At 43.4% G+C, this 14,676-nt stretch overlaps 1 protein-coding gene across 5 annotated transcripts in view; it reads right to left on the bottom strand.

Annotated features, from left to right (window-relative positions):
- CDYL2 (chromodomain Y like 2) overlaps window positions 1–14,676 on the bottom strand; it is a 260,570-nt gene that overhangs the window by 116,283 nt on the left and 129,611 nt on the right. The window lies entirely within an intron of this gene.

Raw genomic sequence — 14,676 nt, 5'->3', positions numbered from 1 at the left:
TGGAGGCTCCCTGGATTCAATTCCAGCTAGGCTCTGACGAGATTATACCCGTGGACAGATGTCTAAACCTCTCTTATGTCTCAGTTCCTCATTCTTGGTGTCATTATGAGAATAAACGAGTTAAGACATGGAAATAGGGTAAAAATAATTGCAACAGAGCCTTGTACATTAGAAGCACTCAATAAATGTTAGCTCCTTATGCTTAACTCAGTTCAAATATCTTTTTTACAGAGAGAACCTCTTCCATGGCTCTCCATACTAAGTCAGATTCCTTCACTAAATGTTCCTTCCTTCGAAGCACTTATTGCCTTGTAATTTTACACCCTTTAGTGTGAATATTTGATTAGTGTATGTCCCACCCACAGATCACAGGAGCAGGGTACATGTCTGGTTTTGCTCACAGTACATTCCAGTAGTTAGCATAAGTTCTGACATATGGTAGATTATCAAATCAAAACTCCATTAGTGGAGGGATGGGATGGGATGGGATGGGATGGGATGGGATGGGATGGGATGGGATGGGATGGGATGGTGGCAGCCCAGGGGAGAGAGTACAGAGGGTAGCTTTTCTCATGATCCAGAAGCCTCACCCTCAAGGAGCTATCTAGAGTCTTAGGTGTCCTGGTGGATCTTCTCCAATGATCTGGAGTATCACCAGTTCTCTTCCCATCTCATAACTTTTGTAGAGACCTGTCTTCCAATGGTGGGATATGGAAGATTTGGGCTGGAGAGCAGATGAGGAGGAGGCAGGGTGAAGAGACAAGAGGTGTTGGTAGAATCCAGGAAGAGGGGACTGAATTTTCTTACAGCACTGGAGTAAGAAAGACACCCCAAAGGAACACCCTGGACACGGCCACCGCTGTAAGGGAAGACGGGTAAGAGGGAGGGAATCAAGAGCTGGGGTTATTCTGAGGCCCCAGTCCTCTCCCAAGATTCCACCAGGGCAGCATCTAAGGAGGGTGCTTCACCTCCTCAGGGATCATGAAGAAAAAACATCTGTGGTAAACCAAGATTACCAGACATATTCTCAGGTCTCCTCCAGTGTCAGGGACCCAACAAGGACTCAGAGACAAGCTGGGAAAGAGCAGTGAACAGGACAGACAAAGTCCCTGGCCTTGGAAAGTTAGTGGGGACATGTCAAAGGAACCCAGACAGTAATAAATAACTAAAATAAATGATTCATAATTGCACATGTACAAAGTATAGCACATCCTAGTAAATGGAGGGAAAAATCTCCATTATAGTCCAGAAATTCCCTGGGAAGCAAAACATGACAGAACAGTTTTCTCATGTGATTTGTGGATGAAAGAGAGAAGCGCATCTAGAAGATATGTTTCTAATAATTCTCCACTTGAGAGGCCAAGCAGAAATGTGCGGCACTTGTAGGAAGGTGCAAAAGGAACCCAGCTTTCCTCCGCACGTACGATGTACTTCTGCTGTCCAACTCATGCTGGGGTGCTTTCCCAAGCACTTGCATTAAGTCACCCCAGCAAATCCAAGAGTGGCTATTATCCCCACTTGACAGATGTAGCAACTAAGACTCGGAAGGGGTTAAATGAGGTGCCTCAGGTCACACGGCTGGGCCAGGAAGCAAACCTAAGATTCTCCAGGAAGCCAGGCCTGGTGAATGAGAATGGGGCTCTGTTTTGTCTTGCCACGAAACTGAGGGACCTAATTTAAAATAAAATGTTGACATACAATATTAATTGTCAAGACAATCTGCAAATTAAATGTCCATGCAGAATGCCACGTGATGGTTCAAACTGAGCAGTAGCACCAACGCACAAGCATAAAGGAAACGAGATAAATTTTACTTCGAAAAAATTTAAAACATTTGTGCAACGAAGGACATAATCAAGAAAACGAAAAGACAACCTACAGAACGGGAGAGATAGTTGCAAACCACATAACAGATAAGGGCTTAATATCCAGAATATATAAAGAACTTTTACAATGCAACAACCAAGTAAAACAACCAATTAAAAAATAGGCAAAGGACTTGGAGAGGCATTTTCCACAGAAGATTTCCATATGGCCAGTAAGCATGTGAAACGATGTTCAACATTAATAGTCATTAGGGAAATGCAAGTCAAAACCATTTCATACCCAAAAAGATGGCTATCATTTTAAAAGTGGAAAATAAGTGTTAGAAAGGATGTGGAGAAATTGAAACTCTAGTACAGGGGTTCTTAACTTTTTTTGTTCCACAGACCATTTTGCCAATCAAGTGAAAAACACAGACCCCTTACTAAGTCCACACTAAACTGTGTATTATTTAATAAATACATCACACCTGCACTAACACATCCCCACAAAAATAATGGTTTTTTGAATTTCAATTCAAGCTTACAGATCCCCTGTTAAGAACCCCTGCTCAAGGGCATTGTTTGCAGGAATGTAATATGGTGCAACCACTATGGAAATCAGTGTGGTGGTTCCTGGGAAAGTTAAATATAGAATTACCATATGACGTGGCAATTCTACTTCTAGGTATATGCCCAAAGTAAGTGAAACAGTATCTCAAACAGATACTTGTACACCAATGTTTGTAGCCGCATTATTCAGCAATAAGGAAAAATGAAGTTTTGAGGCAGCCTGCAACATGGAAGGCCTTGAAAACATTATTCTCAGTGAAACAAGGAAGACGCATACGTAAGTATGATGTGAATTATAAGAGGTGTCTAGAAATAGCAAGTTTGCAGAGACAGAAAGTAGATGTGAGATTGGGGGGAAGGAGAAAGGGAGGAAAAGGGAGTGTATATTTGGTGGATACGGAGTGTTTGTAAATTAAAAATAAAAAACTTTAACTGAGCACTAGCCACACACCCTGACGCTAAGCACCTCATATACACAATCCTACCTAATCCTCAGAGCAACCACTGAGGGAGAGACTATGACCATCCTGCCCAATGTACAGATGGGGAAACTGAGGTTTTGGGAGCTACAGTGCTTGCCTAAAAGCCATGATTTGAACCCAAGCCTCGCACTCCAGTGCCTAAGATCCATCTCACCTGATCATCTTAGAACAGGGCTGATCTCCTATCCCACAGCCAGGCAGGCTGGATGGTGGCCAGGCTCAAGAGCTAGACTAGGCCACCAAAGAGAACGGTTGCAGCGGACAGAAGTGGAGGTTCCATCGACAAGCGTAACTGACCCCCAAGGCTACGGTAGCAGAAGGCGGGTGATGTCCCCACAGGCACCTGCATCACACGATGGAGAACTCAACAATGGGCCAACAGGCAGCAACAGTAAAGCCTGCCCCAGGTAGGAGTGGCCCCACATCCATGCCCACACTGGGGACAGAAAACAGTCCCTAGGGAAGGTAATGACAAGACGGGGGGAGAGGCGATCTAAAAAAACAGGGAGATGCTAAGGAGGCAAGGATGTCAGGCCATGGAATGGTGCAGAGATACCAAAGAAAAGACATGACTGTTCTTGGCAACAAGACCAAAGTCAGGTTGTCAGAACTAAAGCACAAATTCCAGGCTTGGTGACTTAATGCTGAGTCCCAGGCAACTGGTCAGGAGCCCCTGAGAATCCCAAGAGACTTCTATGAAGAGAGCAGCATTCACTCACTTCTTCAAGTATTGACTGAACAACTGTTAGCTACCTACCCCGAGGAGAACAGAGCCGTGAGCAAAACCAGTGCAGTCCCGGACCCCTGGGGAGCTGGCATCCAGTGCAATGTTTCTCAAACCAGGGTGCAAGGACCGCCTGGGGTGCCTGTAAAATGTAGATTCCCGGGCCTTGCCCCACACCTATTGAAAGAGGTTAGGAGCAAGAACCTGGGTTGGCCTACGGCAAGATGTCTAACTTCACAGAGCCTTGGTTTCCCCTTTTGTAAATGGGACTAGCAATAGAACTGGCTCATAAGTTGTATTACATGAATGTATTCAGCACATAGGAGGGCTTCAATACAAACCAGGATCATCATGATCTTAAAGATTTCAATTTTCTGCATCATCAAGGAGTGGGGTCTGAGAGTCTTAACAAACCCCAAAGTCAACTGCTGGTGCTAAATTTTGATTTAGCTATATAGTCAGTTCCTGCTTTTCCATGCGGGAACCGGCCAACAACTCAAAATTGGGACAAACAGAGCTCTGTCCCCCAAGCAAAGTCACCTGGAACCCCAAATCCGAATCCCTGCGGTGTTGCCATCTGTCCTGTGAACCTAGACATAGCAACAGGAAGCCAGTAGGCCAGCCTGTCGAGCGCATGCTGGGCGGTCATGGAGGACAGGAAGCACCTTACCCACAGCCTGCGTTTGTCTGTGCAGAAGTTATGAAAACAGAAGCAACCCAGAGAAAACTGAGACGCTGCTGGTCTGCCTTGACCCCCTTCTTCCCCAGCCTGGCCTCCTCTGGCATCTCTGTCCCAAGCCCAGTTCATCTGTGGAGGGTTTCAAAAGCATCACGGGTATTACCTGGGCTGGACCATTTCCCAACGTGTCCCTGACACTGTGAGGCCACCAGCCTTTAGTCGTAGAACAAAACAAAACTTAGGCAGAAATGGGCAGGTGAAGAATGATGGTGGGAAGAGAGGACACTTGAGCCCTCCCCTGGGCAGTGAAATTGCCCAATATCCACAGGCACCAAGGAGGTGAACCCACTTTGGTTCATCAAGGGAGCCCCACTCCCAGTTTCCCCTACTTCTCCCCTCCTTGCACACTTCCAGCAGATATCACATCACCATGAGGGCCACAAGCCAACACTGGATCCCAGGAACCACTGACAGTCACCTGAACTCTTAATGGCAGAAAATCAACAAAGGAGAGAAAAACCAGGTAGTGCAGATTTGATTCTACTTCTTGCTGTGCTTGTGAACTTTTATCGTTTTCTGCCCAATGACCATGCAGTATAAAAAAACATCCATGTACACAAATGCTTCGGATGAGCCCTGCTGTCACTTTTACCCGATCCCAACAGGAAATACTCTGGCAATGAATGTTCCCTCTTCTACAGTAAAAGGGCAAGGAACACTGCTCTCTGTCAACAACTCCTTAAGAGTTGAGGGCGCTTCGCCCAGGAGAATCTACACTCTTCCCCTTCAATGCACCTTCAAAATGAGCTGTTGCTGCTGGGAAAATATGTCCCCAGCATTTCGAGCTGGAACTCGGGATGCATTTTCCTCTTGGACCAATTTACAAACGAGGGTTGGCAGCAGTTAATACACTACCCTGCCTCTTACTATAATTCAGTGCCATTAGTGACTGCAGACGGCTGTGGGTTGCCTGGGAATTCAGCTACCACTTTTAATGGTGTTTCTGGTTTAAAAATAAACTTTGAGAGCCTACCATCTTCACAAATTGGGCATGTGTGGTTGTTTAAAAGATTTTAGAGTCACATGTAGGGTAACTTATCTTAAATAAGAAAATAGACCAAAATAATCAGAAAGAACCCACATCATGTCATTATAAGGAAGTGGCTACAAAGTGGTCATCCTGAAGAGACAACACAGTGAGCCCGTTTCTGCCCAGGCCCCAGGGAAACATCACCTCCTCCCAGGCAGTCTGGTCTTCATTGTCCCCAGGACCTGGCCAAAACATGGAGTCAGACAGACAGACAGACAATGCCCAAATTCACAAGGCTAAGAACTACAGCACCTAGAAAAGCAATCGCTGCTCTTTGCTGGGTGCTTCCCACGGGCTGGGAATAGACGTGCCATAACTTATTTCAGCCTCACAATAACACTCTGAGGTAGCAACTACTATTATGTGCATTTGACAGGTGAGAAAACTGAGGCTCAGGAAATGTAAGGGGTTTGCCTACATTCAGCCAGCTAATGCATGCTGGAGGCTGGCTTTGAAAATCATAACCGATTCAGAAGCCTGAGCTCTTAACCAAGGTAGGAGCAAGTATGGGTAGTAAACAGTGTCCCACAGGGGAGCCCTTCAATCCAGCAGTACTATTTAGGAAGGGGGCAATGACCCCTGTCCTCTGCTCCTTGAGCTGTGAATTCTTCCTTGCACACCACAGTCAAACACGAGCCTGGGCATCTGTGCCCAAAAAGCCAAGGAGGAGAAGCTCTGAGCCACTGGTGACTAGCTCTTTCTGAGCAGATTCGTCACCTATGCAATCATCAACCATATTTCATTGATTCTCAGACACATACAATTTTACATTTTATCATCTCTGCACTCAAGACTGATACCACTGATTCAATCAAGGGTGCCTTACAGTCACCTATAAGGTGACTGGCCTTACACCCTGTGCTTCTCCAGGATTAAAGTTGAGCAGGGGCCCCAGGGAAGACTGGTGGTTACTCCCTCCTTGTCCTCTCCACAGCCTCTTTGCCCTGTCCACCCTCTGTCCCTACCCACTGAGCCTGGGGAGTCTCTGGACCTCAAGCAGTGGCCATTACCCAGTTCTGGTATCTGGTGAGCTGGGATCGCACCCCCAGTAGAGGCCCTTCTTTGGTGAAGAAAGGGTCAGGGCATCCTTCAGGAGCTGAAGGAACTTCCTCAAGGGCTCCATAAACAAATTAAAATAAGAATTCCAAGTTAGAAGGATGCATTGAGTCATCATTTCATTGACAGTGGTATTTCTTTTAGTGCACTGGTTCTCAATCTTGGCTGCACATTAGTGTTACCTGAGGACTTTTTAAAACCACCATAAATTAAGAAATGCAGGCAAACATACATACAATGCCCTAACTCCAAAGCTTCTAAAGTCATTGATCTGGAGTAGAGTCTGAACACAGAGATATTTGAAAGCTCCCCAGGCAACTCTAATGTTTAGAGGTACATAAAATAACAAGGTATTTTATAATCGGTGTCTCCAATTCAGTGAAAGTAAATGCAGTGCAGAACCCTCAGAATTTACCCAGGAAGCTTCAGCTTGATCTCCCAAACACTCCCTAGCTCCTGTGGAAGACACACTCATTCAAATCAACAATGACAAAGTCATCAACAATAGAATGGGCACCCAGGTGTCATGTATATTTTATCTGTAATCCTCAGAGCAAACCCAAAATTGGTTTTATTAGGCCCATTTTACAGATAAGGAATCTAATACTCAAAGAAGTCAAATAACTTGCTCAAGGTTAGACAATTAGTAATGGGCAATACCAAAGTATGAGGCCCTTTTCAAAATGCCATGTTGGCTCTTCTCTAGGTACAGAGCTAGGAGCTGGAATCCAAGGATGGCTAAACCCAGACCATGAACTCTAGAGATTTTCTAATCCACTCCAGGAGGCAGATTGGTTCTCTGCTCATTATCCTATAATTTGCCCCGAGCTCTCCAACATAACACTGGGCTATAGAAGTCCACAAGAGGGAAATGATTTTTGGCTGGAGGATTCAGTCTTTTGGTCTTTCAGAGAAGACTCTGGACTTGGTCCTTGGAAGGTATGTAGGACTTCCATAAACTGAGCAGAAGGAAAGGGCAAAAGGCACATCTACTGCAGGTCAGAAGCCCCTTTAACTGCCAAGCTCAGCAGAAGCAAGTTTATACCCACCTGCTATGGCCCTTCTGTGTCATGATACGCAATTTAGGTACCTGCTTAAAGCAAATGCATTTGCTTCCAAGTGCATTAGATGTGTGCTTTAGGTCCAGGAATTCCTAGAGAGAGGAAAAGCAGCCTTAAGAAGCCATCTCAAGCCGCCTCCTCTCAGGAGCTGTTTCTCGCAGCACAAAGGCTGTATTCACCGAGGCGTGGCCCCCTCCAGCAGGGCGCTTTGCCCAGAAGGGCCGCATTAATTAATCCCTGGCCTGGTATCAAGCCCAGCTTCACTCTAGCAGCACTAAGGAACTGAGCTGAGCGTTCAATTGACATTTTCCACTCTGTGGCTGAAACTGAGGCTAGGAGACAGGACATTCCTAAGTGAGGACCTTAATTCCACTGCTTTTGAATCCCAGACCCCCCAAATGCAAACCCTCAAGTCAGAATGCATTTTTACTGCCCTCAGCCTTATGCAAGGGCCACTGCAATTCAGGATCATGATCCTACTGAGGGGACACGGTGGGAAGAGCACCATCCCCCAGCACACTGACCTCTCACTGAGTCCTCCTCCTCTTACCTTATTGACCCTACAGGTCATTCTCCTCCATTCCTTAGAGTCAGTGGTCAGCAAGCCAGAGCCTGTAGGCCACATCCAGCCTCAGGACAAATACAGCCCACCACCTGTTTTCATAAAGAATATTTGGCTGGACCGCAGTCACACCCATTTGTTAACGCAGAGTTTATGGCTCCTTTCACACTACAATGACAGAATTGAGTAGTTGTGACAGAGACCAACTGGCACACAAATCATAAAATATTTCCTTTCTGGCCTTTTGTAGAAAATGTTTGGCAACCCCTGCCTTAGAAAAAGAAGAAAAAGAAAACCTAAAGAAATTACTTATGTTTTAGTGTTTCCAGCACAGGGTTCTTTCTACCATGCCATTTGAGTTATCTTTCACAAAAAACAAATGTGCTTTAAAACTTCAGAGGTTTCCCATTTCATTCCGGATGAAGATCCAGATTCTTTATCATGGTTCATAAAGTCCCATAATGCTCTCCACCCACCTTAAACACATAAGGCACACAGGCAGGGCTCCAGTGATATTTGAACTCCTAGCTGGGTCTGAGGTTCATCTAGTGTCGAATACAGTGCAGAGATATGATTCAACAGTGGTGTCTAAGGCAATAGTTTTCAAACTGCAGGCCATAACCCACTAGTCAACCCTGAAATCAATTCAAGGGGTCATGACCAGCATTTTTAGTGGCATGGTATGACATGACATCAGGTACATCAGAATGCCTTGCCTACATTAAAGGTACTGTGTTATAAAGCTTTTGCTTCATTCATGTATACATACACACACATTTGTACCCTTGGTCCATGAGGCAAAACACTTTTCTTTCTGTAGGTCATGGTCAAAAAAATTTGAAAGCCACTGCTCCATACCTCTATGAATTAAATCTCAAGTCTATTCACTTCCCTCCATCACCAAGCCACAGAATTTCTCTCACGAACCTTTGCAGCAGCCTCCCAACTGGTCTTCCCACTTCCAGTCTTGACATCCTACAAATGCATTCATCACATGACAGCCCAAGAAAGCTTTCAGAACTGTGGGCCCCACCATGAAACCCTCTGGTGGTTGCCACTGCATTCAGAGCAAATCCCAGGCTTCTTACCTCAGCCCATGCAGTTAAGCATGTTCTAGATCCTGCCTAACCTGACCGTGTTCCAGGCGTACTGCCTACTTTTGGTTCCTGGGTATGTTCGGCTCTTTCTCGTTGTAGAGCTTTTGTGGGTATTGTTCCCATGGACTGGAGCAACCCAGCAGCAACAAACATACATCCGACACATGCATGTACTCACATGCTCTGCCTCACCACCTCCCATTCCCATTTATCCTTCAAGTCTTAGTTGAATATCATTCCTCAGGGAATCTTGCCAGATGCCCTAGATGAAATTAGGGCCCCCTAGAGTTTTGAGCACTCTTTTCTTTCCCTTTGTAACATTTACCAAGATTGTAACTAGCTTTTCATGTGATTCCATTACTGTCCACTTCTACCCCTAGAGTGCAAGTCCCATGTGGCAGGGTGTCTTTGTCCTGTTCACCACCGGGTACTTCAGCATAGCACCTGGCTGAATTAGTAGGTGAATCAATGTGCCCACAAATCTCACTCTATAGTCTACAAGTTTCAAATTTTCATTCCATGTCTATGACTATACTCACTATGGCATAAGATGTGGAAGTTTCAGCCATCACAAGAAATTCTGGCAAGAGGTGAGTTTGACTAACCTGAGAAACCTTAACCCACACTGAATAGAAAAAGACTTGGCATATTTTGCTCCTGAAAGCCTGACAACCCCGGTGTGGGAAACATGTGTTAGTAACAAGCCCACCCCCAGCTATTCAAGAAGAGTGAAATCTGGATTCTAGGACCCAGATGGGTACATTCCCATTTCTTCCAGTTCTCACAAGCTACAATATTCTTGGTGTCATTCTACCCACAAGCTTCTAATATGCAGGGGCGTGAATCTTTCATCTCCTAAAGTGGGATGACACTTAGTCACTCATTTGCTCTTAAAAAGGTCAGCTGTTAAATGTTCCTTAGAATTTATTTAAGCTTCCATTATGTATGTCTGAATCACAAAATAAAGTGGTGACATCTATTTCAAGTTCAAAAATGATTTGGTTCGCCAGGGGAAAAAAAGTGGGGTTTACATGAAATAAGATTAGTCATGAGTTCAAAGACTGAAGCTGGATGATGGGTACGAGGTTCATTATAATATTCTCTCTGTGTATGTTTGAAATTCTCCAAAAAAAAGCTGGAAAATTATTTGATGAGCATTTAGTGACCCAAATCAATAATCCTAAATTGCTTATTCCCAATAAAAGCATTTGTTTTTAAAATCCACAATGAAATGAAGGGGTTTATAAAGAAAAAGGATTGAATTTAGTCCAACAAAAATAATTGTACAATCTTATCTTCGGTTTAATTACAACCCTTTGCTAAAATCACATTAAATTGTGAATTAGTTTCCAATTATTGTGTATAAAAGGTGAAAAGTTTGTTTAGATCAAATCTTAAATAACTCCAAGCACAGAACTTGGCATTCTATACTCATTTGTTGAATGAAAGACCAGCTAAGGCATCATTCCCAATTAAACTGCAACTATTTTTAGCTCAAGCAAAAAATAAAACAAAAGATTAATTTCTATATTGGTTCTAATTAATTCTCCAATAAAAGAAGAGGGCTTCTTAGACAAATGACCAATTCTAGAACTGGGGCAGGGAATATACAAAATGAACCTGGAGCATCTTATAGTGCCAGAAAGTAAGGAAAATGCTCAAAAGCAAAATGATGGCGGCATGTGACAGGGACACAGGAGCCAACTTTAAAGAGCTCCCAATAGCCAAAGCTGGAACAATTCAAACAAAACAAATAATTTAATATTGGATTATAATCCAAATTATAAAATAAATATCTATGAGTTCAATCATATAAACAAATTATTAAATACATAAATAAAAGGGGGGAAAGAGACAAATCTCCCATACTGAATTCCAAATAATTTATATAGCTATTTCTCCCCACGCTTGAGAGTGGGCTGAGCTTGATGACATCCTTCCAAACAACAAAGTATGGAAAGGGGGGATGGGGAGGGAAGGCGAGTGGTGTTACAGGAGGAAACCTGGCAGGTGTTACCTTAGCCATATTATCAAAGCTAACATCATCAGTCATAAGTCATATTATAACAAGCACCTTGAGAATGGAGCATCATTATCTGTAATCTTACTCTTTGAAACCCATACTCCAATCTAAACATGAGATAAATAACACATAAACCCAAATTGAGGGACATTTTATGAAATACCTGAATAGCACTTCTCAAAACTATCAAGGTCATCAGAAATCAGCAAGCAAAGTGTGAGTAACTGTCATACACCAGAAGCAGTTAAAAATGCATGGCAATTAAACATAATGTGTTAGCCTGGATGAAATCCTGGAATAGGAAAAGGACTTTGGGGGAAAACCAATGAAATCTCAATAAAGAGTAGTTTTGTTAATAATTTACCAATGTTGATTCCTTCATTGTGACAAGTATACCTCAATAATAAGAGGAAAGTGGGTAAGGGGTGTATAAGAACTCCCTGAACAGCCTTTGAAAGCTTTCTGTATTCTAAAATAAAGTGTCTATTTAGATCTAAAGAATGATAAGAACAGATGGAGGGGTGGGACTTCGGCAGACCCTCCCTCTCCCCAGCCAATCATTTAGCTGTTGAAAGTAATTTTAAAAAGTAACCATTTATTCTGCTGGTCTGAGTTGACCCTTTTATTCAAGGTCTTTTTCTAGTTACATCATCAGCTGGTACTTGGTAGTAATTCCTCAGCGCCAGGGAGACTCATCCCTGGGAGTCATGTCCCACCCTGTGGGGAAGGTAATGCATTTACATGCTGAGTTGGGCTTAGAGAGTGGCCACATTTGAGCAACATGGAGGCTCTCAGGAAGTAATTCTTAGGCATCCTGCAGCTCTAGGCCTAGTTCATATTTCAAGTGCACGGGTTCATAAGCATAGTCATCAGTACCAAGGTCTCATTGTTGGACCGTCCTTCTTTGTTGGTCTTTGTCATTGCACTTGGGGAATTGTTGCTGTTCCTTTAGGGAATGAGATAGAGCACCCCTGGCTAGGAACTTAGCACTCCCTCAGTTGTCATTTTTAACTATAACTACTATGAAAATATCCAAACATTTTTATGTACCTGTACACATGCCCTAGAGAACTCCCTCCCAACCATGTGCCCCCCATCAATAACACCCCACACCAGTGTTCCTCCCCTGCCATTGCTGAACCTCTCTGTGATCCAAAACTTCAAAAATGAAGCCTAATATATTGTCAAGTTTCATTAATAGCAAAATGGAATATAGTGATGGGCTTAAAGGTTATATATAGAATATAGAATACATAATAATTTAGAAAAACTGACATAAAGTAAAAATAAATTGGGGTATTGAAAAATGAAAAAATGAAAAAGCTTTGTTTTTGATATTTTGCCTTTCATCACTGCAATAGGTGTTGCCTTGTATGCAAGGCAATTTCTTTCATTTCTTCCTCAGTGTCTACATCCTTCTTCTTTTTCCTAATTATTAAGTTTGTCTTCACAAAAGTTTTAGATCACAGTAATTCACATATACAATATAGGGTACTCCCACATGTCCAACATCAAATACTTTGTCCCTTCCCCAGCAATGATCTTTTTACATGTTCATATTATATTTGCTGCAGCTGATGTACAGATATTGAAACATAGCTTTCAAACATGGTTACATTTGGGTTCACATTATTGTTTATATTTTAGACTATACAATTTTCTAATTTTTTAGTTATCTTATGTTTTACATTATGGCTTACAGTATTAAAAACGGATTTTTGACCTTGAATAAAAGGCAGAAATGGAAAGGACAAATGAGTTTATATGGCTATGAGTATCCAAAAAGGAGTCAGGAGATCATCAGAAGGGTCGTGCTTACACACGCCTCAACAGGATCCCAGAGACAGCCAAAGTAGATACAACCCGAAGTACTGGTTCTCCTGAGGGCTACAGAGACCCACAGGTTCTATGGTCATGGCAAATGGCTCTGGAGTTCAGTGCCATGTCAGTTGGCCCCATTTTGGAGTTTGTGTTCCTGAGTGTGATGGAGTTGGACTCAGATGTGACCTTTCTACACATACTTCTTCTGTCACTTTTACTGAACCTATGGTTGGTACTGGGGTTGGTGTATACTCAGGAAACCTGAATCTCTGAACTGTCCATGTGACAGCCAGGCCCTGAGCCACAGCAGACTTGCAACTTCTACCTTCTGGTTCATTGGACTTAACCCGGCCAGCTAACAGGAGGTGAAGAAGGTCAACCTTCTTCACCAGGGAGCTGAAAATGCCTACAAATGCAAGCAGGAGAATTGCATCCATCATCCATGTGAAATCTAAGCCCCTCTCGATATAGAGGTGGAGTGGACATAACCATCTCAAGGTCCACAGGATGGAGGAATAGAGTATGGATTAGAGTGGACTTACTGATATTCTACGATGGAACTATTGTGATTAGTAATGGAAGAAATTGTAGCATTGATGTGGAGAAAGTGGCCACAGTAGCTGCTAAGGGTAGGAAAAGGGAAGAAGAGATATGACGTGGGGGCTTTTCAGGACTTAGAGTTGTCCTGGGTGGTACTGCATGGACATATGCTGGACATTGTATGTCCTCCTATGGCCCACTGGGTGGACTGGGGGAGAGTGTAAACCATAATGTAAACCATTATCCATGTGGTGCAGCAGTGCTCCAAAATGTATTCACCAAATGCAATGAATGTGTCACGATGATGAAAGAGGTTGTTGATGTGGGAGGAGTGGGGTGAGGGGGTTGGGAGTATAAGGGGACCTCTCATATTTTTTTAATGTAACATTTTTTTTAAACTAGAGAGAGAAAAAAAGTAACCATTTAAATTCTAAGCACATACAGCAAGTGCAAAAACATTTATAAAATAATATCTATTAAATCAGAAAGTACTTGTAGCATTTGATCCATGATCTGCTCCTAATGTACCACTCCCTCCCGCCCCCAAGTTCCATGTTATAGAAACTCTACTCTGGGTTGCACAGTCAGGAAAAATAGAAAAATGGGGTTTCCTCTTCCCCCAGATTCCAGTATAGAACTGCAATTCCACCCCAAGAGGGGTAGGCCATTTGTGTTTCTTACTCCCTCCACTTGTAGTCCCTTTGCAGAAGCTAAGATACAACTGAGGGTGGGCAGGGTTGCCTTACACAGCCCAGCTTCCATTTGTAGGGCAAAGGCTCTGGTCTTGGCTGGATAAGCCAAGAACATTGAGGCCCTGATTTCACCCAGATTGCTTTAACGGTGGAGATTCTATGCATGGAATTTCAAGCTGAGAAGACCAGAGGTTCCCATCCTTTCCCCACTGGCCAATCATAGAGTAGAAGTGTCACTCCTGGAGATGTGAGCTTCTGCCCCCACCTCCAGCTCTGGTATAGTGTCACAAAGGTTTTGCTTAAGAGAAGAGTGACCATAAGGACTGGTAATGCCAAAACTATACTGAGGGCACTAACTTTATTTGGAACAGAGCATGGAGTAGATCATGCCTAAGGGTATTGTTGGGAACAATGGAGGTCTTGGTGCCAGCAGTTAAGGGGCAAGTAGTTTACTCAACTAGCAGCACCACACAA

Source organism: Dasypus novemcinctus, chromosome 18 (genome assembly GCF_030445035.2).
Source record: "Dasypus novemcinctus isolate mDasNov1 chromosome 18, mDasNov1.1.hap2, whole genome shotgun sequence".
In the NCBI taxonomy this organism is placed as follows: domain Eukaryota; kingdom Metazoa; phylum Chordata; class Mammalia; order Cingulata; family Dasypodidae; genus Dasypus; species Dasypus novemcinctus.
The sequence above is the reverse complement of the archived record's forward strand: the minus strand, read 5'-3'. Positions and strand labels throughout refer to the sequence as shown.